Source organism: Podarcis tiliguerta (genome assembly GCF_965153285.1).
Source record: "Podarcis tiliguerta genome assembly, chromosome: Z".
Classification (NCBI taxonomy): Eukaryota; Metazoa; Chordata; class Lepidosauria; order Squamata; family Lacertidae; genus Podarcis; species Podarcis tiliguerta.
Genome location: NC_139553.1, coordinates 7,937,376 through 7,963,731, shown reverse-complemented (window position 1 = coordinate 7,963,731; position 26,356 = coordinate 7,937,376). Strand labels below are relative to the sequence as shown.

Below are 26,356 nucleotides of genomic sequence, written 5' to 3'. Positions count from 1 at the left end.
ACAGAAAATCCATACCACACATTTCAAGCAAATAAAACACGAAGATCAACAATAGCAAACTAGAAGAGAATATCAGTCATAAGTAAATAGTGAAAAAGCCCTATCTGCTAATAATACTAGGTGGGACTGTGACCTGACAAAAGAGAGCTCTTCTGATGTTCCTAACGGGGAAGAAACAGTGGCTGAAGGCATGCCAGCAGTAACCTCTCTTGCTGCTCTTGCATTGTTATAGACAAAGGTCCTCAGTCATTACCTGACAAATTTATCTATGAGGGGAAGGGCAATAGCTCAGTGGCAGAGCACCTGTGCTGCATTCAGAAGGTCACATGGCATCTCCAGGTAGGGCTGGGAATAGGATCCCCTAATGAAATCCTCCCCTTCATGGACAAAGGTCCATATAGTTAAAGCTATGGCTTTCCCAATAGTGATGTATGGAAGTGAGAGCTGGACCATATAGAAGGCTGATCGCCAAAGAAATGATGCTTTTGAATTATGGTGCTGGAGGAGACTCTTGAGAGTCCCATGGACTGCAAGAAGATCAAACCTCTCCATTCTGAAGGAAATCAGCCCTGAGTGTTCACTGGAAGGACAGATCCTGAAGCTGAGGCTCCAATACTTTGACCACCTCATGAGAAGAGAAGACTCCCTGAAAAAAACCCTGATGTTGGGAAAGATGGAGGGCACAAGGAGAAGGGGACGACAGAGGACAAGATGGTTGGACAGTGTTCTGGAAGCTACCAACATGAGTCTGACCAAACTGCGGGAGGCAGAGGAAGACAGGAGTGCCTGGTGTGCTCTGGTCCATGGGATCACGAAGAGTCAGAAACGACTAAACGACTAAACAACAACAACAATGAAATCCTAGAAAGCCACTGCCAGTCAGTGTGGACAATGTTGAGTTAGGTGGTCTAATGACCTGAACATAAGACAGCTTCCTATATTTCTGCTATACATTTTTTATTTTATTTTATTTTATTATTTTATTTATTTTATTTTATTTTATTTATACTTGAATTGGCCTGTGACTCTTCCATCACAAAAGAGGGGAAAAAACTGTGTTTGACAGGAACTTTTGCCAGTGTTGTTTGGGGATGGCTGTAAATGGATCCCTTTGTTTATAGCAGATGTAATGATGGGCAGGCATGGATAGAATTTCAAAAGGAACTCACAGCATGAAGCCATCACCAAGGGGAAAGATGATTCCCTTTCTCTCTGGCTAAACAAATGCAAAGGAACTTGATTTGCAATGGTAAAATAAGAGAAACCCAATCTCTCTAAGGGCAAATTCTAGACACTCTCAAGAAACAGGCATGGCTTACTGTTGTTGATCTTAATATATAATTTTTTCATTTAATTTATTAATTGCTCCCCCTGAGCCATCCCAAAATGATTTACAACATAACAAAGAAATATGTAAAATGGCTACTTCTATATAAGCCTTTGAAACAATTGCTAATAGAAACACACACACGCAGCACATACAACAACTGGGATAAAATATAACTATTTAGAACCAGTGTGGTGTAATGATTAGAGTGTCAGATTAGGACCTGGGAGACCAAGATTCAAATATGTAGGAATGGGTTTAGACACTAAGAGAGGATATATTGTTTACTTATTATTTATTCCTTGCTTACGTTAGTAAGATCAGTAGAGTATCATCCTTTGTAGCTTAAATTTGGAAACTAAGACAAGGTTGATTTGACATTCTAGGAACAACAATCCAGGATGATTTTAAGGCTGGCTGGATTTTCCTGGTATTACCTCTCCCTCCCCACCCCTCTTAAACAAGAACAATCACACAAACATTGTTCTGTGAAGAAATAAAAGTAGTATTTACTTACATAATCTAGGTATTGAAGCATCAGTTTACAGACGCAAAATAAAGGCAGGTTTATAACTACTATCTAAGTTACAAGAATACAAAAATGGTTTCTGAGCTGCAGAGCTCAGACATGCATATGTGGTCAACTTGGAAGCATGATGAAGCAAGAGGAGGCTACCCATGCAGGAAGGAACTATGTAGTGTTACAGCTTCCTACCAAGGCAGGCAAAGGAAGTGATCTCAGAGAGTTCTCTCTAGCAAATTTTACAGGAAAGCTCTGTGAGCTTCAGCCCCTTCATGGGCTCATCTGGCAAAGCATGAATTGCTGGCCTGACTCCAATAATGTCCAATGAAATCCCCACTCATTCATAAAGCTCACTTGGTGACTTGTCCAGTCACTTGTCCCTCAGCCTAACCCACCTCACAGTGTTGTTCTGTGGATAGAACAGGAGCAGAGAACCATGTACACCATCTTGAGCTCTTTGGAGGAAAAGGTGGTATATAAACGTAGTAAGTAAAATAGAAAATAAATTAGAAGGCTTCTTGAAAGAAGGCCATCTTTAGAAGGTACATAAAGGACAAAAGAGAAGGTGCCCATCCAATATATAAGTGGACGGAATTCTAAAGGGTAGGTGCTGCCACACTAAAGTCCTGGTTTCAGTACTGGGCGAAATGGACCTCCTGATAAGATGGTCTGTGGAAGACACCCTGTCCTGCAGAATGCTGTGATCAGTTGGGTGCTTAGAGGGGTATGTAGTAATATTTCATTCATATATACCAGGGATGGGGGAACCTATGGGTTTCCAAATGTTGGACTCCATCTCTCATCAACCCCTATCAGCAAGGCCAGTGGCTAAGGATGATGGGAATTGGAGTCTATAAACTTCTGAAGGGTGATAGTATATATTAGGGATGGGGAACCAAATTGTAATCTCAGTTCTCTGAACATAGCCAAAATGCAAAAGGTGGAAGAAAGAGCAAACTTGGGGAATGCCAAAGTTTGGATAAATACCCCCCAAAATGGAGTGTGACTCTACATGGGGGAGCATCCCCAAATCTCAATAGGTTCAGAGTATTCTCAGTGGCTATCGAATGCTAAGTGACTGTTCAAAAGGAAGAGGAAGTCATGCCATCTTACTAGTAGAAGTTGGGAGGCTTATTTATGTTTTCTTTCTTGCTTGCATGGCTAGAATATGTCAAACAGGAGGAAAGCAGACCTCAGCACATCTGCCATCTCTTGTTAATGGGATATCTGTAACAGGGATGTCTCAATGATTTGGCGCTAATTATATGCAATTAACAGGAGTTACAGGAGATTAAATACCGAGACATGAACACAGAATGACTAATTCTGAATTATGAATGCCAGTTGCTTATTCAGACAGAGCAAAATTGATTGTTTCATTTCCAGGAGTGAGTTATGAGGAGCGTGGAGATCCTTTTATTTAGGCAAGGCTTTTCCGTAAATCTGGCCAGCTAAATATAACCATTACATAATGCACTCCTTGGTGCTACTTATTCAAACATCTGACTCAAAGCAACTGTGTTTATAAAAAGTATCCAAAGTTTATCTGACATAACCCACAGCAGTCAATAGATTCATGGCTACAGTGGATGAGCTTCAGCTGTGAAAGGTTTCACTGCTTGGTGTTTTTGGCTAAGACGGGTTGGCGTCAAACTTGTTAGCAAAGACCCAAAGCGCAGTCCATCATCCCTCCAGTTCTACTATGTAGTAGGGATAGGCACAGATTATAAATTTTGGTTCACCCTGAACTTGAAGCTTCAGAAAACTGCCCAACAATTTCCAAAGTGCTCCATAGGCTGCCTGATTTATTTGACTCTCATTTTATCGGAGTGGACTTTGCCCCATCCCACTGCTGTTTGAGGTCAGAAAAATGGCTATACCTTTCCTTCCTTTTGATAGAAGTGGGTGAAATTTGCAGGCATACTAGCCCTTCCAGGGTGGGTAAAGCCTTGCCAATCACAGGCAAATAGCAACTGCTCTGTGTGAGTTTCTTGTGTTGCTAGGTTTTGAGATATGTAAACGCTTCTGTAAAATCTTCATGTAACTGTCTTTCAGGAATGCTCTTGTAGGTTAGAGTTGCTTGATGAAGATTTTTTTCTTTTAATTAAGTTTTCTATTTTTGAAGTTTTATTGCAATTATCAACTACATTTTAAAAAATCTCATTGTGCACCACTTAGAAACCATATGTATATTTTGGTGTCAGCTGAACTGATCCATACCACCAGGCTGCAGGTTCAATTTCTTTTTTTCTTTCACTGTAAATTAATGTGTTGAAACAAATCAGTGGCGTCCTATCCACTCCCTAAGTCTGAGTGGTAGGAACTATTGGTAGAAATTATACACAGAATTTCCCATTGGAAATATTGACACTTATGATCCCAATTCTCAGTAGGAAAACACTTGGAGAACCTACCCTGCCTTCAATGCCTTTCCCAGGCTTGAGGTAATTTTCTGGGGCCTTGGGACAGGGGGAAGAGAAGGCTTCATACACAATGAAGGCAGACATAGTTTGTTCACACAGGAAAGCAGCTCTGCATAAATTTTGTCAATACCCCTAAAGCAGGCATGTCCAACTCCCAAGAGACTGTTATCTATTCCCAGTATGAAAAACTGGCAGTGATCTACCCATTGTCACTGGAGGGTGGAGGAGTGTGTGTGAGGTGGGTGGATTGCCCAGAGTTTTTAAGCTTCCCCCCATAACTTTTTGTACATGGTAAAGATCCCAAGATCTACCAGGATGAGCCAGGGATCTACTGGTAGATTGCGATCTACTGGTTGGACATCCCTGTCCTAAAGGAATCTGGAATAGACTCAGAAATGAAGAGCACCTTTTCAAATGAAGAAGGTGACAGTTTAGAGACAACTCTGTCTTAACCACAGGTGAAAATCATCTCCTCCCCCCCCCCCAGAACAATGGGTTTATTTCTTCTGGGTAACCTTGTGGGGTGACATGTCAAAAGCATGTGGGTGTGACCAAAGGCAAAGTGGGTGGAGCAATTAACATAAATCTCACCTTTGCAGAGTAGGCTAGTTTCTACACATACACACACACCCCTCTATCCGCCATCCTGATAACCAAGAGGTATTATCAGAGCTCAATGGAACATTCCTGCCAGGGATAAACATTCAAGGAGGGCATGAAGTAGGGCTGATGAGGGATTTGGCCTATGGACAATCCCAATACATAGCACAACATTCATTCACCTCAATCTGAGGGTGCTCACTCCCGGCCTGAACTTTGTGAGCATTGTTGGGCACAGATAGATCTCATTTTAGGAGAGTCAAATTGGCTCCACTAATTGGATCATGAAGCACTAGAAAATGCAAGCATCGAAAGGCAACTCATCAACAGCATGGAAACTGACATATGACAAAATGAGAAAAGAACACGAGCATGTCTGTGAGAGGCTTTTGGCAAATCAGCCAATTCAAGTTATTGATATGATTTGCAAGAGGCCATTGTTTTGGTTGTGTGTGTGTGCTTGTTTGTGTGATAAGGAAAAGTGATAAGGTAAATCACCCATTAATAGGGGCAGGGGATGGAATTTAATTCAATTCACATTTTAAGGCAAACCTACTTCATTCACACTTTCCAAAACAAAATGCAATCCAAAACACAGCAATCCTTCAAAATTCACACACCTCTGAATTTTGCAATGCATTTCTCCTGGTCATGTGATGCACACAACACTGCCTATGCAAGGGTAAACTGTGCATAGAAATGCATATATTAGTGGAAATAGCATGTGAATAAATGCATTATGTTGGAGAAAATGATCTTGCAAAAATTTGTTTAGCAGGCAAAAACTACATTCAAAAATATACATATTAGGAAAAATTTACACTAAAATGCTGATGAATGTTCATGAGGACTTTAAAAAGAAGTGCAAACTGATGTGGAGCACTAAATGAGAAATGGAGGTCAACTAACATGGACAGCATTTCCCACCCTTACCCACCAGTAAGCTTGCCTCTTATCAGCAAAGCCATTGCTATTATGTTCCACCCTTTTCCAGAGCCTGTCCATAAAGGGCCTCGGGTAGATCCAGTTTATACAAAGGCCATAGATTGAAAACAGCAGGTCACCATGGCACAATGAGCAGCAACGATCAGACTGAAGAGGGGGAACATTAACTCTGTTCTAAAAATGGAAATGGAGCTTCAGAAGTAGGCCACACAAAATGACTCCCTGGAAAGCAAAAAACCTGTTTCCCCGCCTCCCTGCCAGCTTCTCTTTGGAAACTCTCACTCACTCACTCCGCCTCTGCAAGCTCATTACAGGCAATGTCGTGCCCTTAGATTAGAACCTGCTGAAAATTCAGCTACCCCACCTAGGGTGCCCATGTACCCTAATTTGCACAGGAAGGTCCTCTACTTGGGAAGGAAGCCTGTTTGAAGGAATCCTCCATTTGAATAACTGCCTAGTCCAAGTCTGGATTGCAGATAAACAACCCTAAGAAGGGAGAGCACCTCAGTGGTGAAAGATCTGCTTTGCATGCAGAAGGTCCCAGGTTCAATTCCTGGTGTCTCCAGGTAGGGATGGGAGAGAATTCTGCCTGAAACCCTGAAAAGCCACTGGCACTGACTAGATGGACCAATGACTAATGACCAGTGACACTAACTGAAGCTAGATGGACCAAAGATCTGACTCAGTAAAAGGTAGCTTCCTATGGTCCAGGGAAGCTGCTCACCAACAGTAAGCACCTGGTTAGCAGACCAAGGAAGAACACCGACCACCTAATTAATGTCTTCCCCACTAGACTAGGATGCATTTGATTTCTGCTTAAAGTATAGTAATTACTTCCAGATTTGCATAAATCAGCATATACTAATTGCATAGAATAATACAATCTTAGAGTTGGAAGGGACCCAAGAGTCATCTAGTCCAACTCCCTGCAATGCAGGAATCTCAGCTAAAGCATCCATGACAGATGACCATCCAACCTCCGCTTAAAAACCTCTAAGGAAGGAGAGTCCACAACCTCTTGTAGGAGTCTGTTCCGCTGTCGAACAGCTCTTACTGTCAGAAAGTTTTTTTGACTGTTTACTCAGAATCTTCTTTCTTGTAACTTGAAGACATTGCCTCAATTTCTAGCCTCCAGAGAAGGAGTAAACAAGTATGCTCCCTGTTTCATGTGACAGCCCTTTAGATATTTGAAGATGGCTATCATATCTCTTCTCAGTCTCCTCTTTTCCAGGCTAAGCATACCCAACTCCTTCAAGCGTTCCTCATAAGGCTTAGCTTCCAGACCCTAGATCATCTTGGTTGCCCTCCTCTGCACACGTTCCAGCTTGTCAACAGCTTTCTTAAATTGTGGCACCTAGAGATGGACACATTTGTCCCTATGGAAATTTATTTTGTTAGCTTGTGCCCAGTTCTCCAATCTGTTATGATTGTTTTGAATTCTGAGTCTGTCTTCTGTGGCATTAGCTACTGCTCCCAGTTATGTGTAACCTGCAAATTTGATGAGCATCCCCTCAACTCCTTCATCCAAATCATTTATAAAGACGTTGAACAACAATGGGCCCAGGACAGAACCCTGCACCGCCTCACTTGTCACTTTTTTCCAGGATGATGAATAACCATTAATGAGTACTCTTTGGGCCTGGCCAGCCTAAACCTAACAGTTACCTCGTTCAACCCACATTTTACCACATTTTACCAGCCTCCTCATGAGAATATCATGGGGAACTTTGTTAAGAGCCTTTCTGAAATCAAGATACACTATGTCCACAGCATTTCCCTGATCCACTAAGTTTGTAATTCCATCAAGAAAAGAAATTGGATTGGTCTGGCATGACTTATTTTGGAGAAACACGTGTTGGGTCTTAGTAATCACAGCATCCTTTTCTAAATGCTCACAGACTGACTGTTGAATTATCTGTTATAAGATCTTCCCTAGTATCAACATCAAGCTCCTGGTCAGTAGTTACTTGGGTCTTCCTTTCCCACCTCCCCTTTTGAAGATGGGGACAACATTTGCCCACCTCCAGTCTGTGGGGATCTCACCTGTTCTCCAAGAATTCTCAAAGATCATAGACAAAGGCTCTGACATTACATCTACAAGCTCCTTTAGTACCCATGGATGCAGATCATCAGGCCCTGGAGATATGAATTCATTTAAAGTATCTAGGTGTTCCCTTACTACCTCTTTTCCTATCTTGGGCTGCAGCTCCCTCCTTACATTAGTTACTCTGTTATCACCAGGCTGGGCATCACTTTCCTTTTGGGTGAAGACAGAGGCATAGTAGGTGTTGAGTAGTTCCGCCTTTTCTCTATCACCAATAGCATTTTTCCGTCTTCCCCACACAGAGGACCTGCCACTTGCTTGTTCTTCCTATTACTTCAGACATACATAGCTGAAGAAACCTTTTATTATATAGCTGAAGAAACCTTTTATTATTATTATTATTATTATTATTATTATTATTATTATTATTATTATTATTAACCTCTCTTGCAAGCCTGAACTCCTTCTGAGCTTTAGCCAGCCTGACTTCCCTCCTGCAACTCTGGACTACTCTGTACCTCTTTTTTGTCCTCTTCTTTGGTGATGTGTAAGTGACCAAATCCCCATTTGCAATTTCCCCTCAATAAAATCCATTGCTTACATTTCATTAGGCTGCCAGGCTCCCCTAAGCAGGGATGTTGCCTTGGAGGAGTCCAGTACCTGCTTACTCCTCGAAGGCAGAGGTGTGTAACCTCAGGGTCTGGAGCAGAATGTGACACATCCAGGCAACAAACCTCACAGATGCTGCTCCCCACCTTCCTCCAGTGTTTCTGCCTGTCTGGAATATGCCCTTGAAGTGTGACAATGCCTCTTGATTGCCTGAATGGAGGGGCCAGAGCTGTGTATGTAAACACATGTTTTTTTTTTTGTTTGTATAGAACTCTCTGGCTTCTGCGTAGTTGAAATGCTGCCTTCTGTAGAAAGGCCCTAATTGTGGAGACAATCTTGATTTCACCCACGCACCCTGATGCTGTTGCTGGGAGCATTCCACAATTCCGGGGGGGGGGGGGTCACATCACAGTCATTCCCATTTTACAGAAATTCACTTTAAAAGGTAACTGCAGATTTAGCTTCATAACTTTCTTTCCAGCTAAAGGCTTACATTTAAAAAACAATGAAAACTCAAGATTCCAGGGCACCTGCCCAGAGCAACAATAAAAGCTTTGTGTGTGTGTGTGTGTGTGCCATGATGTCTGGCTGACAACCCCCACCTTGGCAGAACTAATGAGAGCCAGTGCCAGTGTTTAGAGTGTCAGACTTCAACCTGGGGGGATCAGGGTTCAAAATCCCTGCTCAGCCATAACACTCACTGGACGACCCTGGGCCATTCATGCATTTTCAGCCTAAATGACTGAACAGGGTTTTTATGAGGATCAAATGGGGAGGAGGAAAAGTAGGTATGCCACCTTGAGATCCTTAGAGGAAAGGTGGGATATACATCTAATAAAATAAATTAAATAAAATAGCACAACACAGAACAGTACTTTGCCTTCACCGAAACACTAACTGGAGTTTTCAGATCAGTTTCCCCCACACCCCAACTACATGTGCAGCCAGTTTCCCCACCACCCTGTTTCCAACCACCCCTCCTTTTTGAAAAGACATATGTGGAGCTGGCAAAGATCTGAAAAAGATCTTTTTTAAAACATGCCTTTGGAAAGTTCATTTGCCAAGTTACACATGGTCGGGAGCTCATTTTTTGTCAATGACTTCACTTTGAATTATGCCAAGCTCTTTATAGCTTTCATACATATAGGCCTTGTAATTCTTTTCTCTTTTTTTGTCACCCTTTGTACTCCCCCACGCCCCAAAATAAATTGCAGCAGCTAATGTTTAAACATAAGGCTGATGTTTTAGTTTCAGGATCCTTGGGACTTCTTTTTTGAAACACACACAGATCACAGATTCTACAGCACACCCTCCACTATTTCAAGGTGGGCAAATTGGGACACACACACAGAGAGACACACACACACCATCCTACCACTTACTCACCCACTCATTGATGTCTGATGCCCACTCACTTGCCCCCACCTTTCACCCACATTCACTTCCACCGCACATACACCTGATGTCACCTTACCTTTGCTCACTCATGCATGGGCATGCCTGTCAGCTGGCTGGCTGCTGCCATGTGCCTCTGCCTGCCACCACACACACACACACACACAGAGGGCCACAGTGATGTACTTCCAGAAGTGGCACCGGCTTCCAGAAGTACATTGCTGTGGCCCTCCTTGTGTGTGTATGGCAGCGGTCAGTGGCAGCCAGTCAGTGAAGGCACAGAACCAAAGAAAGCACTGAACCATAAGAAATCCCAGGACCTCCTGGGTTGGAATCAGAAGCCAGGGTGGCTTTTGTAATTCCGGGAAGTCCGGGTTAAAATGGGGCAGTTGTTCAGTATGCTACAGGCCTTCCTAATATGGTGTTCTAACTATTAATCCATTTACTGAATAGCTGTTCCACTGGATGAAGCCAATCTGGTCTTTTTTAAAATAGAAAAGTTTGATCCCGCCAAGCCTGGTCCATTAAGGCAAAGAGGCTGTTGCCCCACCAACCACATTCTGCCCAGAGCCAGACTCTTCTAATCTTCTTCCTTACTTACAACCAGCCCAGGACATAGCCCTGGCTGAGAGCTTCTACCTCCTCCTTAGTCTCATGCTGCCCCCTGTAGAACTCAGCAGGGAGGAGGATTATTGGAGAAAAACTAGAATGAATTCAACTCTGCATGTCATCAGCTCTAGTTTCACCTACTTCTGGGCTCCACACCTTCCACCCCAAGTGTCCCAGTGGCTGAGCCGGATTTAGGGCAGCAGTGATTCCGTCACACTGGGAGTTGAGCCCAGGGGCGCCTCAGGGATTTACAACTATGTAGTGAATTGATCAGAAAGGGGGTGGGTAGGCGACCAAATTTTGGCCTCACAAAAGGCACCACTGAAATTTGAAAAACCAAACTCCACCCCTGCCAGTGGGCACCATTAACTTCCTTTTACTGCCCAGTATGATGGAACCGATTTCCATGTCTGCATTAATCAGTGATAGCAGTCTTTACTGGCAATGGCTGAGAATGGAAACAAGCAGTTCAGATGTGCCCGCAGGCCTAAAAGGGCCAGCGCCCTCTGCTGAAAGATGGTGTGCTGAATCTCCACTTTCTCGTTCTCCTTCCCAGAGAAGATAATTTTTTGATTTCACCACATCTGACAGAACTAGGCCAAGCAGCTGTGGGGATGTGTGGAGGAGATTAACACAAGCCTTCTAGGAACCATTTATGTGGTCTCGTGCATGGTGGATAGGGATTTTTCATCTTCCCACACATGTAAATACACTAGTACAGAAATGTTCTTAGCAAGCAATGGATGGAACACTCGCCGAGCAACCCAGGAATTATTTAGGAGGAGGGAGCAGGAAGTTCATCAGAAGGAAAACTTATCGACTCACCATCCCCATAAAAGAGAGTGGAGGTACATTTAGGCCACGTTGTACATTTAAAGCAGTATTGATGCCATTTTGAATAGTCCTGGCTTCCCCAAAGAATTCTGGGAACCATCCTTTGTAAAGGGTGCTAAGAGCTGTTAGGAGACCTCTATTAACCTAAAAGAGCCACAGCTCCCAGAGTTCCCTAGGAAAGAGGGATTGCCAATTATTTTTTTTACTGATTTTCAATAATTTTAAACAAATTACTACCAAATTAATTCAAATTATGTTCCTTCTTTTCCCCTCCCTGCATTGCTGCTCCAAGTACATTAGCTTTTCCAACTTTCATTTCAATATTCATTCATCCCTTCTCCCTGCACATCCCTAGGAAAGAGGGATTGATTGTTAAACCACTCTGAAAATTGTAGCTCCTTAAAGGGACTAAGGGTCTCCTAACACCCTTAACAAACTATAGTTCCTAGTTTTCTTTAGGAGAAGCTATGTTTAATGTTGCTTTAAATGTGTGGTCTGTCATTAAAGGCCCTGGTGACCTCTGTGGATAGCCTTTTACCAGCTTTGTCTGGTCATATAATGATAACTTGGTTGCTGTAGCCCAGGTAAACTTGAGGCTGGATTACTGCAAAGCATTTTATTTGGGACTTCCTTTGGGCCTGATCCAGAAGTTCCAGCTATTGCAGAATGCAGTGGCTATACTGCTGAAGGGAGCAGATGACTAGCAGCTTGTGACACATTTGCTGAAGCATCTGCACTGGCAGCCCACATGCAGCCAGGCCAAGTTCAAGCCTTTTATGTTGATAAATGAATACCTTAAGGACTGTCTGTGTTATGTACTGAAGTTCTCACCCTGGGCCAGCAGGGGGATACTGTAGACAGTTATGCAAATGAAGGATCAAAAGTGACGTTCAGTGATTGGATAGTTTTAGAAAGTTGCTACAGTAACGTTGTACTGGAGCTCTATATAAGCAGGCTGACTGAGCCCTTCAGCTCAGTTCTGTTCTGGCCTCTGAATAAATAAGAGCTGTTTGAAGAATCGCTGTGTTGTCTGATATGTTCACCCACAACTTAACAGTCTGAGCCCTCAGTGCAGCTTAATCACTGAGATCATATGGAGGAGCACTGCAACTTGTCCCCTGTGCTACAGATGCCTGAGTGGTGTCAACTGGAAGTCAGACATTAGTGTCCCATGCTATGGAATATTCTTCCAGTAGAGAGTTGAAAGACATCCTCACTTTTGAATTTCAGACATTTATTGAAGACCGTTTTATGCTGAGAAAGGAACAGAATGTGATTCTATATCTATCTATCATGTATCTATCATGTATCTATCTATCCATCATCTATCATCTATCATCTATCTATATCGATCTATATCGATCTATATCTATCTATCTATCTATCTATCATCTATCTATCTATCTATATCTATCTATCTATCTCTATCCACACACACACAGCTAGATTTGTCTGATCATGACAATGGGTCTTAACATTAGTTTGGGACTATAAATGGTCACACAGTGAAATGAGTTAGCAAAAGGGGAAGGAACATTGCAGAGACTGTAGAAGTAATGTTTCTGTTCTTACTCAGCACCATTGAGATTTTTGTTTTGTTTTGTTTTTTGAGTAGTGACTTTGAGAATTGACAAGTTGGAATGGATTCAGAGAAGCACTCCAGGGAACTAAATGGCAAACTTCTGTGGAGAGATTGAAGGCACACTGTGTATGTTGTTTAGCTAAGAGAAAAAGGATTTACATAAAGGAGAAGCTGTCAGTTTGTATTTAAAAGGATGTCAGAAGCAGGGAGGGAGAGAAGAGGAGGAAAACTGACCATCCTGTCTTCCATAGCCAAGACAAGGAACAATGGTTTGAACTTGGCAACCTCCCCCAGTTTTGTTGAATCTGGGGATATTTATAAAAGGCTTCTCATTCAGATTTCTCCCCTGATTTTGGGAGTTCTGAAAATGTCCTGAGCCTTGTTCACATGAGAATGAATGTGTGCAGACCACTGTTAGCCAGTGTGGTACCTTCTAGATCTGGACTATAACTCCCACTCTCCCTGACTCTCCCATGCTGGTTGGGTATGCTTGGAGTTCAAAATGTCTGGAGGGAAATGCATTGGCTACCTAATAATAATAATAATAATAATAATAATAATTTTATACCTAGCCACTCTGGGTGGCTCCCAACAGAATATTAAAAATAGTGTCAAACATTAAAAACTTCCCTAAACAGGGCTGCCTTCAGATGTTTTCTAAAAGTCAGGTAGTTTTTTATTTCCTTGACATCTGATGGGAGGGCATTCCACAAGGTGGGTGCCACTACCAAGAAGGCCCTCTACCTGGTTCCCTGTAATCTCACCTCTCACAGTGAGGGATTCACCAGAAGGCCCTTGGTGCTGGACCTCAGTGTCCGGGCTGAACAATGGGGGTGGAGATGCTCCTTCAGGTATACTGGGCTGAGGCCATTTATGGCTTTAAAGGTCAGCATCAACACTGAATTGTGCTTGGAAATGTACTGGCAGCCAATGTAGGTCTTTGGGACCGGTGTTATATGGTCTCGGTGGCCACTCCCAGTCACTAGTCTCGCTAGATGTACAGGGAATGAATAGAATTGTTCTAGCTCTGAGCTGTTGGTCCCATCTGTTTGAGTGTTTGAATGATGGTGTAAAAAGTTATTCTTTGCCTAAGTGATGGATGTAGCTCAGCAATAGGGCATCTGTATGCAAAAAGGTCCCAGAACAATTGATAGAATAACTTTACATTATCTCCTTTGGACCCTCTCTATGATGGCGCTATGCATTTCTGCACTTAATTCAAAATGTGGTAAGCCAGTCCTTGCTCAGTCAGCTGAGTGCTGCACTGGACCTCTGCCCTGAACTCCTTCCCTAAGTGCACCACTGATTTTGCAAGGAGAAAACTACAATATGCATTTAGCTATGAGCAACAGATGAACAAGTCAATGGAAGCAGCCTTCTGTGAGAAAATCTCCATTTGGAAAAGATAGCAGTGTTCTGCTCTGGAAGAATGGACCTTGGGTGGATCTACACACAGGGAAAAAACCACTATAAATAAGTCAGAAATTAAATTGTTTTAACAAGGGAGGGGGGATCGCTATGGAAGATTGCTTAGAATTTTTTTCTTTTCTTTTTTTCTTTCCGGCATCATCTGGCCAGATGTTTATAACATATTCAAAACACTGTTTCTTGACTAATGTAGCTGAGTCCAAACTTGAGGGATCTCATACAATCCTAATTTCCTTAGCACAAAACATGGGGGGGGGGGGGAGTTGTTTAGCACAGTGCATGGGGACTTGCCGAGCAGGCGGCTCGGTTCGGGGGCAGCTTGTGGGCCACTTAAACGACCCCCCATGGGCCACTTGTGGCCCATGGGCCTTAGGCTGCCTACCCCTGCCCTAGGACAAACCTTGGTTGAAGCTTGTAGTTAGGCTGGAAACAGCTAAACCAAGAGCCTGGGTTTGGGTGACATTCTAAACAGCACAGTGGCAGAATGATTGGGTAGGAGCAAAGTGGCCTCAATCACCTCTCTGGAGCTCATATGTTTGCACCAAGTCACTAACGCTATCCAGTTGCAAAACTGGTAAGTTAGCGTTGCTTTCAATTCCTCCCAAGGAGACAGATTGGCACAGCGCTGTTCCACATATTTCACAGCAGCAAAGCTGAATCTGCTACTCTGTATACACTGAGCACCCATTCCTACCAAATATACACTAAACAGCTAATCTGGACTCAACATGTGTGCTTAAGCAGCCCTGTTTGGCGATTCTGCTCACAGTTAACACCACCACATGAACACAGATCAGGGCTACACCAAGTAGCCTCTCTCCTTGCCATCTCCACATAGGATGCAAATTTCTCATGGGAGGAGGAGATGTGGCTCAATGGTAGAACATCTGCCTTGCATTCTAAATGTCCTAGAGTCTCCTCCAGCACCATAACTCAAAAGCATCAATTCTTCGGCGATCAGCCTTCTTTATGGTCCAGCTCTCACTTCCATACATCACTACTGGGAAAACCATGGCTTTAACTTTTGCTTCTAGCATTGCCCAATACTAGCATGTGGCCCCTGGAAGGTTGCCTAGAAGGGAATGTGGCCCTTGGACTGAAAAAAACAACAACCCTGCTTCTGATGTGAATGAGACCAGTCTATTCACACAGAGGTCTCCCTCTCCCACCAATCCCAGCTGCAAGTCCTTAAAGCTCTCCCTAGCATTTTCTAATCAAACAAGAAACATTCTCATGAGAGAAAGGGCAATCAGGTTTCTGCATAATGAAATGTGTATTTTAACCTTAATTAGATGGACATGGCAGGCTCTGCCTACTCATTATGGCTGAAGACATGTCAAGTCTCCTTTCAGCTCCTCAGAAAGCAGTACTGAAACCCACCTCCCATTCCCGCACCCTCCCCACACATCCTGCTTGCCAGACAGACAGCCTCTTGTCAGGCCAAGGAACTCCCAACTCTCCGGCTTATTTACATCACATTTGGGGAGGGGGATATTTCAGGATTTCCTGGACAAGTGCCTGGTTCTTAATTTTTCCCACATGTGGAGAACATTTGCCACTGACAAAGAGAGTCTGAGGAGAAGAAAATACTGTGGCCAAACCTGAGAGCATCCTTTGAATACAAAGCAGATCATTGCTCACTCTTAACAGCTTTGTGTTTCACCAGCAAATGGGCCACTAACTTGTTCATTTTTGTTTCATTCTCAGGTTTCCCTCTGATATTTGTTGGTTTTTGAACTAGCAGTCAAAGCTGATTTTTGGCTAGCAGTCGTGTCCGTGTCAAACTCTAGCTCCAAAAACTAACACTGTGCACAATCCCCCACCCACTTGGGCCAACCTGGGGAATCCAAGATCCACCCCCAAATCAATTTGGGTGCGGGGCTAATATTTAATAGGATTTTTAAACCCTAATTAAACATAGGGACAGGAGCTCCCTCCTTCCCCATCCACCAGCCATGCAATAGACAGGAGGATTCAGTCTTGCTTGGTGCTGCTTCACCAGTGTGTTCCCTGAGGGGAATTTGCTGGTGTTGCCTACATCTTGCCGCCAAATGCCATGTTACCAGAGCAATCCACTTTTGGGGAAGGAAGTCTTGAGGAACAGTTTGCAAAATTCAGGGGAGACACATTTAAGTTTGTGCATTATTTCATGAAGTGCAGATGAAGCAGGTTTTCATTAGAATGTGAACCATACTACATTTCCCTCCCATCCTCAATTCAAAGTCCATTTGGACACCTTTAGCCAAAGTGATACCATGCATCCCTAAGGTCAGAAATGTCCTGAGAATGTTAAGTGTTAGCAACCTTGCAAGCCCACAGTCAGCAGAGGGCAGCATTGAGAGCAAGAGACAGTGTATTTTCCCCTACGTGGTTTCCTGCCAAACTCACAAGCTCCGCCCCTTCCTCCTCTCTTGCAGGAGACAGCCATGAGAGAGTAGCTCCACCATGTTGACTTAGAATTCAAAGATATCCTTCTAAATATGAAGTAAGTGTAAATAAAAAAACATTTTCTTCTTTATCAACGAAACCTCAGTTTTATTTACTCTTTTATGCAATACTAGTAATATGTGAATGAGACAAGTGGTGGAGGGAGTGGATAGCTCCAGCTCCCGTCCCTCCAACTCTCCTATATAAACCTAATTAAAAAAGAAGGAGCAAGTAGAACATTGCACGGGAAATTAGTCTAGCAGCATCTGAAGGGCAGCATGCTCCCCATCCCTATTCAAGGCAGCAGCATGAGGAGACTTAGCACTTAGACAGCTGATACAACTACCGCCCTAATCAACCTGCTTCCATCAACCCTTATCTTATATCAGGTTCTGCCTAGTCAAGCACCTGTTCACCCCTGCTGTGTTGCTACCTGCACCCAACTTCCTCCTGTTGCTTTCTGAACTTCAGCAGCTGCTTTTGAAACATGGCTCAGTTGCTGGAAACTGCAGTAGGGAAGAGATGCCGTTTCTTTCAGGTGCAGCACATGTTTCATTCAGGTGCTGTTTGCTGTCTACTAATTGGGGCATCCTGGGCTAGAAGGACTAATCAGCTTACAATATATAAAGGTAAAGGTACCCCTGCCCATACGGGCCAGTTGTGTCCGACTCTAGGGTTGTGCGCCCATCTCACTTAAGAGGCCGGGGGCCAGTGCTGTCCGGAGACACTTCCGGGTCATGTGGCCAGCGTGACGAAGCTGCTCTGGCGAGCCAGCACCAGCACAGCACACAGAAATGCTGCTTACCTTCCCGCTATAAAGCAGTACCTATTTATCTACTTGCACTTAGGGGTGCTTTCGAACAGCTAGGTGGCAGGAGCTGGGACCGAATGACGGGAGCTCACCCTGCTGTGGGGATTCGAACCGCCGACCATGCGATCGGCAAGCTCTAGGCACTGAGGCTTTACCCACAGCGCCACCCGCGTCCCTTACAATATATATACCCCACCTTTTCCCCTGATGGGATTCAAGGCTTACAGATGAAAACGAGAACTGCTAAAACCAGAAAAATCAATCATTAAAATACAATTAAACATTGATAGAATTAAAACTATATATTATTTAAACTGCAGGTGGTGACAGCAGTCACGAAATTAAAGACGCCTGCTTCTTGGGAGAAAAGCAATAACAAACCTAGACAGCATCTTAAAAAGCAGAGACATCACCTTGCTGACAAAGGTCCATATAGTTAAAGCTATGGTTTTCCTATTAGTGATGTATGGAAGTGAGAGCTGGACCATAAAGAAGGCTGATCGCCGAAGAATTGATGTGTTTGAATTATGGTGCTGGAGGAAACTCTTGAGAGTCCCATGGACTTCCAGAAGATCAAACTATCCATTCTGAAGGAAATCAGCCCTGAGTGCTCCCTGGAAGGACAGATCCTGAAGCTGAGGCTCCAATACTTTGGCCACCTCATGAGAAGAGAAGCCTCCCTGGAAAAGACCCTGATGTTGGGAAAGATGGAGGGCACAAGGAGAAGGGGACGACAGAGGACGAGATGGTTAGATAGTGTTCTCGAAGCTACAAACATGAGCCTGACCAAACTGCGGGAGGCAGTGGAAGACAGGAGGGCCTGGCGTGCTCTGGTCCATGGGGCCACGAAGAGTCCGACACGACTAAACGACTAAACAACAACAACAACAACAACAATTTAAACTATATTAAATATGTTTAAACATACCAGGATTTACAAAAAAAACAGCACAACACCAGCCCTTTAATTAAAAGCAGCCAGTCCCCAAAAGCCTGTTGGAGCATAAAAGTCTTCACCTTCCAGGGGAAGGCCAGCAAGGAAGGAGCCAGTCTGGCTTCTCCAGGGTGGGAGTTCCAATATCTGGGAGCAGACATTAAGAATACAGTGGTGCCTTGCAAGACGAAATTAATTCGTTCCGTGAGTCTCTTCGTCTAGTGTTTTTTTTGTCTTGCGAAGCAACCCTATCAGTGGCTTAGCGGATTAGCGCTATTAGCGGTTTAGCGCTATTAGCAGTTTAGCGGCTATTAGCGGCTATTAAAGGCTTAAGGGATTAGCGGATTAGCTGCTAAAAGGCTATTAGCGGTTTAGCGGCTTAGAAAAAGGGGGTGGGTAGCGAAAAAAAATCTCAAGACTCGCAAGACATTTTCGTCTTGCGAAGCAATCCCATAGGGAAATTCATCCTGTGAAGCGCATCAAAAAACGGAAAACCCTTTCATCTAGTGGGTTTTCCGTCCTGCGAGGCATTCGTCTTGCGGGGTACCACTGTACGTCTCTTGGACTCTGGAAGCTTGTGGCCAAATCCCCACTAGAGCTTACAGTACCCCACTCTGCTTATTTCTTTTACCTCATCTCACATATTTCCACCTCCTTGACCCTCAATTATGAGATTGCAAGACATAATTTCCCAAACCTAGGTCTCTAGCTGTTGTTGGACTATGATTCCCATCATCCCTGACCACTGGTCCTGGTAACTAGGGGGAAAGGGAGCTAAAGTCCAAAACCAGCTGGAACCCAAGTTTGGGAAACCCTGATCTAAAGATAGTCCCATCACCTCCTTATCTGACCCACCTCATTTCCAAGGGCAACCTACCTAGACAATAGGTAGGCTGATTACACATTTGGATGTTGCTGCACAAATAATGGTCCTGCCCCCTTGACCAATTGTACTAAAGGAAAAGGTAAAGGGACCCCTGACCATTAGGTCCAGTCATGACCGACTCTGGGGTTGCGGTGCTCATCTCGCTTTATTGGCTGAGGGAGCTGGCGTACAGCTTCTGGGTCATGTGGCCAGCATGACTAAGTTGCTTCTGGCGAACCAGAGCAGCTCACGGAAACGCTGTTTACCTTCCTGCCAGAGCGGTACCTATTTATCTACTTGCACTTTGACGTGCTTTCGAACTGCTAGGTGGGCAGGAGCAGGGACCGGGCAATGGGAGCTCACCCCATCGCGGGGATTCCAACTGCCAACCTTCTGATAGGCAAGTCCTAGGCTCTGTGGTTTAACCCACAGCACCACCCGCGTCCCAACTGTACTACTGAATATATAAACTAATCTACAGTATTCAGGGCATTACTTCCCAACACAACCTGAACTCTAAACCTGAAGAGTTTTGTAATTCCCCCTGCTAAACATTGATTGTTTGTGTGAGAGTGGGATCCCAATAAGAAGGAGAGGTCTCATTGTAAACCTGTCTTCCACCTCTGGTAGCCAGGTGTGGAAATTGTTTCTCTGCTAAGGTTTCTCTGCTAAGGTTTTCTCCCCAGCAAAAGTGGAACCAGTTATACTTTCAGCACATTAAACTGATCCAAGACTGTGCCATAAATAAATTACCAGTTGCTTTAAAACAATAGCCATTGGGAGCACTACATGCTGCTTTGTGTGCGCTTGCAAGGGGATGAAATAAGACACAGTAGTGAAATAGGAGCTGGCAGGCGGGGAGGGGGGGAGTTGCAAGTGCACACACCCCTCTGTCCAGGCAGTTTCTTGGCAGTCCCAGGCAAGTCTAGTCAGTCAGGAGTAAGCGGCACTAAGTTCAATAGCACTTGTTCCCGGGTAACTGTGTGTCAAGTTGAATCCTAAATGTGCTACTGGCTGGGTTGTATTCAGACTTCCTCATAAGGGGATGCTGAAAGTGGGAGCTGATACAAGGAGGACTGTAAGCTGAATGTGGTGCAATCTGGCTGGTGTGTCCCATGTGCTTTCTCGTGCACAATCCACAGCCTATTCTGATGCATGTTCTTGGCGCATCCTCTTTTCATTTACTCAGAAGTGAGTTTAATGGGACTTATCCCAAATGCAGTCCTCTAGACCTCGCTAGCTGGAGGCCACCATTGTCCTCAGTGACACTTCTTTTACCCAGCCATATCCCCTTCCCAGCCTTACATCATACCCTCCTTGAGCATCCCCCCCCCCCAGACTCTGCCTCCCCAGCTGGGATATGTCCTTAAACTTGGATGGTGCCTTTTTGTTGCCTGGGTGGAAAACAGAGAGGGAAGTGTGAGTGAAACTAGTCTACCGTACAAAGCAGGGATGTAGTGTGGCGGGATCAGGGGCGCCATGGCCTTGAGCACATGATGTTGAGGGGGTGCAAACCAAGCACCCTCATGCAGGGATTCCCCATCCCACCCTGCCTGCTGCTGGGGGTCTCTGGGTCCTAGAGCCCAGCCTGGCCTCACTGCTGTGTCCCTGGCCCCTTTGCTGAATGACTTCCCAGTGTTGGGGGGATTCACCTGCACAGGTAGGCAGGTTGTGCAATGTAGCCCCGCTTGCCTGAGTGGGGAAGCTTTATTTTATTATTATTTTAGCCCGAAACCAGTTCCCCATCCATGGTGTTTAAGACTGCAGTGTTGTGAATCTAATCTTACTTCATTGTGAGTAATTCTATTAAGCAAAGCGGGAGTTAGTTTGGAGCAAACACTCATAAGGTCAGGCTACTGCTCTCTCTCCCATGGGACTGAGTGGTAGATGCAACATGATCCTTCAGGCATTTCCTCAGACACATTTTCTGTTATGTCTGATAGGGTGTTTAGTTAGGAATACAACTTTAAATGGCTTAGCTTTGGGTTCATCTATGAATAGGCGAAAACAACCTCTCCTCTTTGAAAAAGCTGCTTATCAAAAACCCTATGATAGTTTCCTTTAAGATTCCAACTTTCACTTTAGGCAGAATTCAGTGCAATCTTCAAAGTGGATTTCACAGCATTGATGCTTTTTAACTGTGTGATAGTTCTGAATTAAGACTGTAAGCCTAAGCACTCTTAGGTGAGAGTAAACCCTTCTGAACACAATATTAACCATATGGAGACAGATCCCCACTGAAAATCATTGACATGCTTAACTTAGGTCCAATAGTTTCAATGGGTCTACTCCAAGTAGAATTGTTGGATCCAACCCAGTGGGTATGGCTTCTGAATGAAATAGGACCAGCCAGCCTCAGATCCATACTACATCACACAAGACTTCTGAAGTACTTGGGAAAGTGGGCAAGAAAATGTTCCATTAATAAAAACCTACAGCCTGTCCTGAAAGATATTATACAACTGCATGTAGCTGGCAAGTTGAGAAGCTAGATCCAGCTACTTAGCCAAGCCAAGGGTTACAGACCCATTTTTCTTCTCATTCAACTCATGAGATCCCATGCTTGCACAAATGCACTATTCAGCCAGCTGGTGCACAGAAAAGTGTAGAGATGAATAAAACTATCAGAGCGATAGGCTGCTCAGTGTGGGAAAAAAAGCAGCTTGCTTCAAGAGCTGTGGAGAGGTGGGAGAAGAGAAGCATTTTCCATCCTCTGGCACAGATCACCCTCTGTTTTCAATAGCCAAATGAAAGAAAGATACATGCTGAACTTTGCCTTTAAATTTTTTGGTCTGGAAGCCAGGCGCACACATTTCAGGAAGAAATTGGAATCCACCGCCAAACACAAGACGGGCTTCTTTCTTTCTTTCTTTACAATGAACAAAGTTCATTTGCATCTTTAAAAGGTTACATTCCCAATGCTATCAGTTAATCTCCATCACCCCTTGAAGTCTCAGAAACATGAATAACCCCCATTTCCCCATCCTCACTTGCCATTTTCATTGTGTGTTTGCTTTGCTACTTTAATTGGGGTGTGTGTGGCTGTGTGTGTGCATGCACACCCTCTATTAGCATGCCTTTATCTCTCATTCATTCATTGGCTAATTTATGCATCCACTGAAAACACCATAGAAACACAGATCTGATCCCATCTGGCATTACACAAAATAAACAAACTTTTAAATTTCTGCATATATATATATATATCTATATCTGTATCTGTATCATCTATATCTATATCAGCTAGTAATCTCAAAAGCATCTCCAGGTCCAAACTCCAGCAACTCAGAAAAAAAGAACCATAAAAGAATGGAACCTATTCTAACACATTTACTTTTCCATCCCCTGAAAAATGCCATGCTCAATGTTGGAGAGAAGACTTACCTGCTTGCCTTTGATATGTCTTAGTTCCTTGTGGTGTGTCAAGTCTCCAGGGGATAAATAGGATGCTTTACTCTTGTCCGCTTCTGTCTTGAGGGGAAAAATTCAGAAAACTTGTCCCATCTATGGTATAGACGGGACAAGCCAGAGAGAGAAAGACAGAGAGAGGGGGAAAAGAGAGGGAGGGAGGATGTTTGACAGTAAGGCAAACTCTGGTTAGAGTAAGCAGTTTCTGCTGGTTTATATAGCTGAGTAGATCCTTAGCTCATTCCACTGTAATGGGATGCCTTCAAGGCACAGACTCTGTAGTTTTGCAGTTGGCAAATTAAAGGCACAGGTCCTCTCTGGACTCTGCGCTTGCTTGTGTGAAAGACACAGGCACTCACATATATAGGAGCGGAGGCACAAAAGGCATTTGCATGTAATTTATGATGAGAGGAAGGCATAACCGCACCCCCTTTCCTCCCCACTAAGGCACTGTGTGTGTGTGTGTGTGTGTGTGTGTGTGTGTGGAGGAAACACAGCTCAAGGCATCAAATGATTCAGAGGGGAGAGCATTTCCCCAAGGAATATTGCACATTTCATTATATTTTTGTAAACACCCACCTACCCACACCCACCCCACACCTCCCATCAGATCACTAAGGCTGCCAGGACTCTCTAGCACAGTCCTCTTAAGGCAGCACCATATATCCAGTGTGTGCATGTGTACACACACAAGTGTGAACTAGTTTTCCAGTGCTCATGAAAAGTATATGCTTTGTTGATAGCTGGGGCATCTCAAAAGCAGATGCTTAGGTGAACAGAGTCAGCTGCGATTCTTATTCGAGGAATTTTATGCCTTGCGCAACCAGCTGAAGTTGTGGCTGCACTTGGTCTACAGGTGCCTCTCCCAGAGTTTTGACAGTGGCAGGCACTCACTGACCCCTGTGCTGACAGCTACCAAGCTGGGCACGGTCTAGGTAGAGAGTCTGCCCTACACTCAGTGTCTCAGCTTGATCAAGTCCCAGATCTCTTAGAATCATAGAATTGTAGAGTTGGAAAGAACCATGAGGGCCATCCCGTCCACCCCCCTGCAATGCAGGAATCTTTTTACCCTATGTGGGGCTCAAACCCATGACCCTGCGGATAAGAGTTTCATGCTCTATTGACTGAGCTACCTTGTCTTGTGCCAAGGACATTCACAACACCCTTGTGGAGTGCTCGAACAAGATCATGGGCAAAGCCCCATCCCAGGGGGTCCTTGAGGGCTGCCTTCAAGGTGTTTCTGCCGGATGTTTCAGCTTGAATTGCTGGGCGAGTGTCAGTTCACAATGTGACCAGAAGGAGGCAGTCCTGTCAACAGAGACAGACAATGAGCAGAGATTCTCGTGGTCCTACCTTCTCTCCACTCCTTTATAAAATCCTCCCCATTTTAATATTTTAATGGGGTGATGTTTCAAATCATTTTAAAATTGTTATGTGTACTTTTAAAGTTAGTTTTCTATAATTTCATTTGTTTTTAAGGGGAGAGGGCCAGGGTTGCCTCAAAAGTACAGCCTAGCCAATATAATGGCTGGGGAAGTACAACTTGGGTGGATAAAATGGCCCTACTCAAAGCCTTGGACATGCCTTTACCTCTGTGCACATGGGTGGTCTGACACTAAGTAAAAGTGAAACAAAAGAAGTGCCATGGTCAGATCACTTCCTGGCGCAACTAGACTTCTCTGCAACCCTTCCCCTCCGCAGGGAGGTGGGACCAATTTGCATGGTCCAAATAGTAGGGGATACATTATCCCATGTTGATGGCCTCCCATCTGATTCCCTGGAATGTGGAGTTAACCAGGGCTACCAACTGTCTGTGTCCAAAGTACCCTTTCTGCAGTGGCGGAGGAAGCTGCTTGGGTGCTGCAGGGCCTCCGGAGTCTGCCTGCCTCCTCCCACTCAGCCACCCTACAGCTGGGGGGGGGGCAGGCAGTGGGCAGACCGTTTGGGCAGCTCGGAGCCTGCACACACCCAAGCCACCGCGTCTCTCCCAGGAGAGATGCATGGCTTGGGTGAGCTGCAGGCCCTGCAGTGAGTGCCACCCAGCACTTCGTCACCCCCCCCCCTGTCAGTGGTGACACCCAGGCAGCCCACACCCACCCCTTCCTCTGTCTCTGCCTCTCTGATGCTGTGGAGCTCAGACTGCCTCAGGGTAAACCGGGGGGGGGGGACCATGGGGTGATGAAACAATTGCTGAGACTGCTAGAGTACCATTGGTGAAAACACAGGTTAGGGTTCAATGCTGAGCCTACCAAGTGGCAATAGTAAAGAAGGCCTTCTTCACCATCTCTTTTGCATCTGCTGAAAACAGTTCCAGGAGACTCTTTCATGTAGCTTAACAGTACTACCTTCTCCATCAGGGTCCTGTAAGGACTCCAAAAATTATTTTGCATAGTTCCCCCCACCCAGATAAACTCGCTCAAATTTGGAAAGAGGTTCACTCCACCACAGGGTTCCCAACCCATTATATATGTGTGTGTATATGTGTGTGTGTGTGTGTGTGTGTGTGTGTGTGTGTATATATATATATATATATATATATATTCCCTGTGCTGATTCAGCCACTCCACAGCCCCTGTGTGGGTTTGCAATGAATCATCTAGCAGCACCAGCTTTTAACTGCTCTGCAAAGCATTTAACAATGTGTGGGGCAAGGTGAGAGGAGGGAGCCACTTACTCTGATGGATGGATGTCTGATAACTTTACATGCAGTTCTCACTTCCGACAGAAGCACACATGCTGGAGCCATTAGCCAACCCAGGGACTAGTTTCGGGGGGGGGGGGGTTGGAGTGGAGAGAGAGAGAGAGAGATTCACTATTCAGGCATACCGTTACTGACAGTGAAGAATGGAGTAGTCATCATGGCCATCAACAGACTTCTCCTCTGTTGATTTGTATAATCCTCTTTAAAAAATAAATAAATAAATCACACTTTTTATTTCATTTCATTTTAAAAAAATTATTAAAGATTTCTTAGTTTATGAAAATACGTGCGTTGTGTCTTTTCAAGTTGTGTTTTCTGCAGATCAGTTTCATTTGTTGTGAGACATTAGTGTTGCATGCAGTATTAGGTTGGGAAGAAAAGGGGGAGAGGGGAGGGAGAGTGGTGAGCGGGGTGGGGTGGTAATGCTTCTATTTTTCTGCTTAGTGCAGGGGTCTGCAACCCATGGCTCCGGAGCCGCATGTGGCTCTTTTACACCTTTGCCACGGCTCCAGGGCGGATACTAGCAAGGGGAGGAGGCGCATTGTGCGCCCCGACACTCCCCACTGTGGCGGGCACTGTACTGGCTGTGACGTCGCATGGGGGCGGTGCGTGCATTACGATCCTGTATATATAGCATTAAGGTAAGAAACAATATATGCAGTGTTATATTTGTTTTAAATGTCGCAATGGTTTTGCGGCTCCCAGTTTGTTTGTTTTTCGGAAACGGGTCCAAGTGGTTCTTTTTGTCTTAAAGGTTGCAGACCCCTGACTTAGTGTATGTGGGGAGGGGGTTGTGTCAGGGTCACTTGTATGGGTTCTCTTACTATTCGCTTGTTGTATTTCCTCGGTGGTGAGAGAGGTTGGGGGGGTGGCCTAGGGGGTGGTTGGTTG

General features: G+C 44.5%; 1 protein-coding gene across 7 annotated transcripts in view; it reads right to left on the bottom strand.

The window, feature by feature from the left end:
* Window positions 1–23,244, bottom strand: part of TNC (tenascin C) — an 83,442-nt gene extending 60,198 nt beyond the window's left edge. For 4 of the 7 annotated variants that reach the window (XM_083422818.1, XM_083422820.1, XM_083422821.1 and 1 more), the window contains exon 1: window positions 22,741–23,222. The gene's annotated coding sequence lies outside the window, so the exon portion shown is untranslated. Of the gene's footprint in view, window positions 1–22,740 lie in introns of all 7 variants that reach the window. The other 3 variants (XM_083422824.1, XM_083422819.1, XM_083422823.1) reach the window with 3 other exon arrangements.
* Window positions 23,245–26,356: the final 3,112 nt, after the last annotated feature.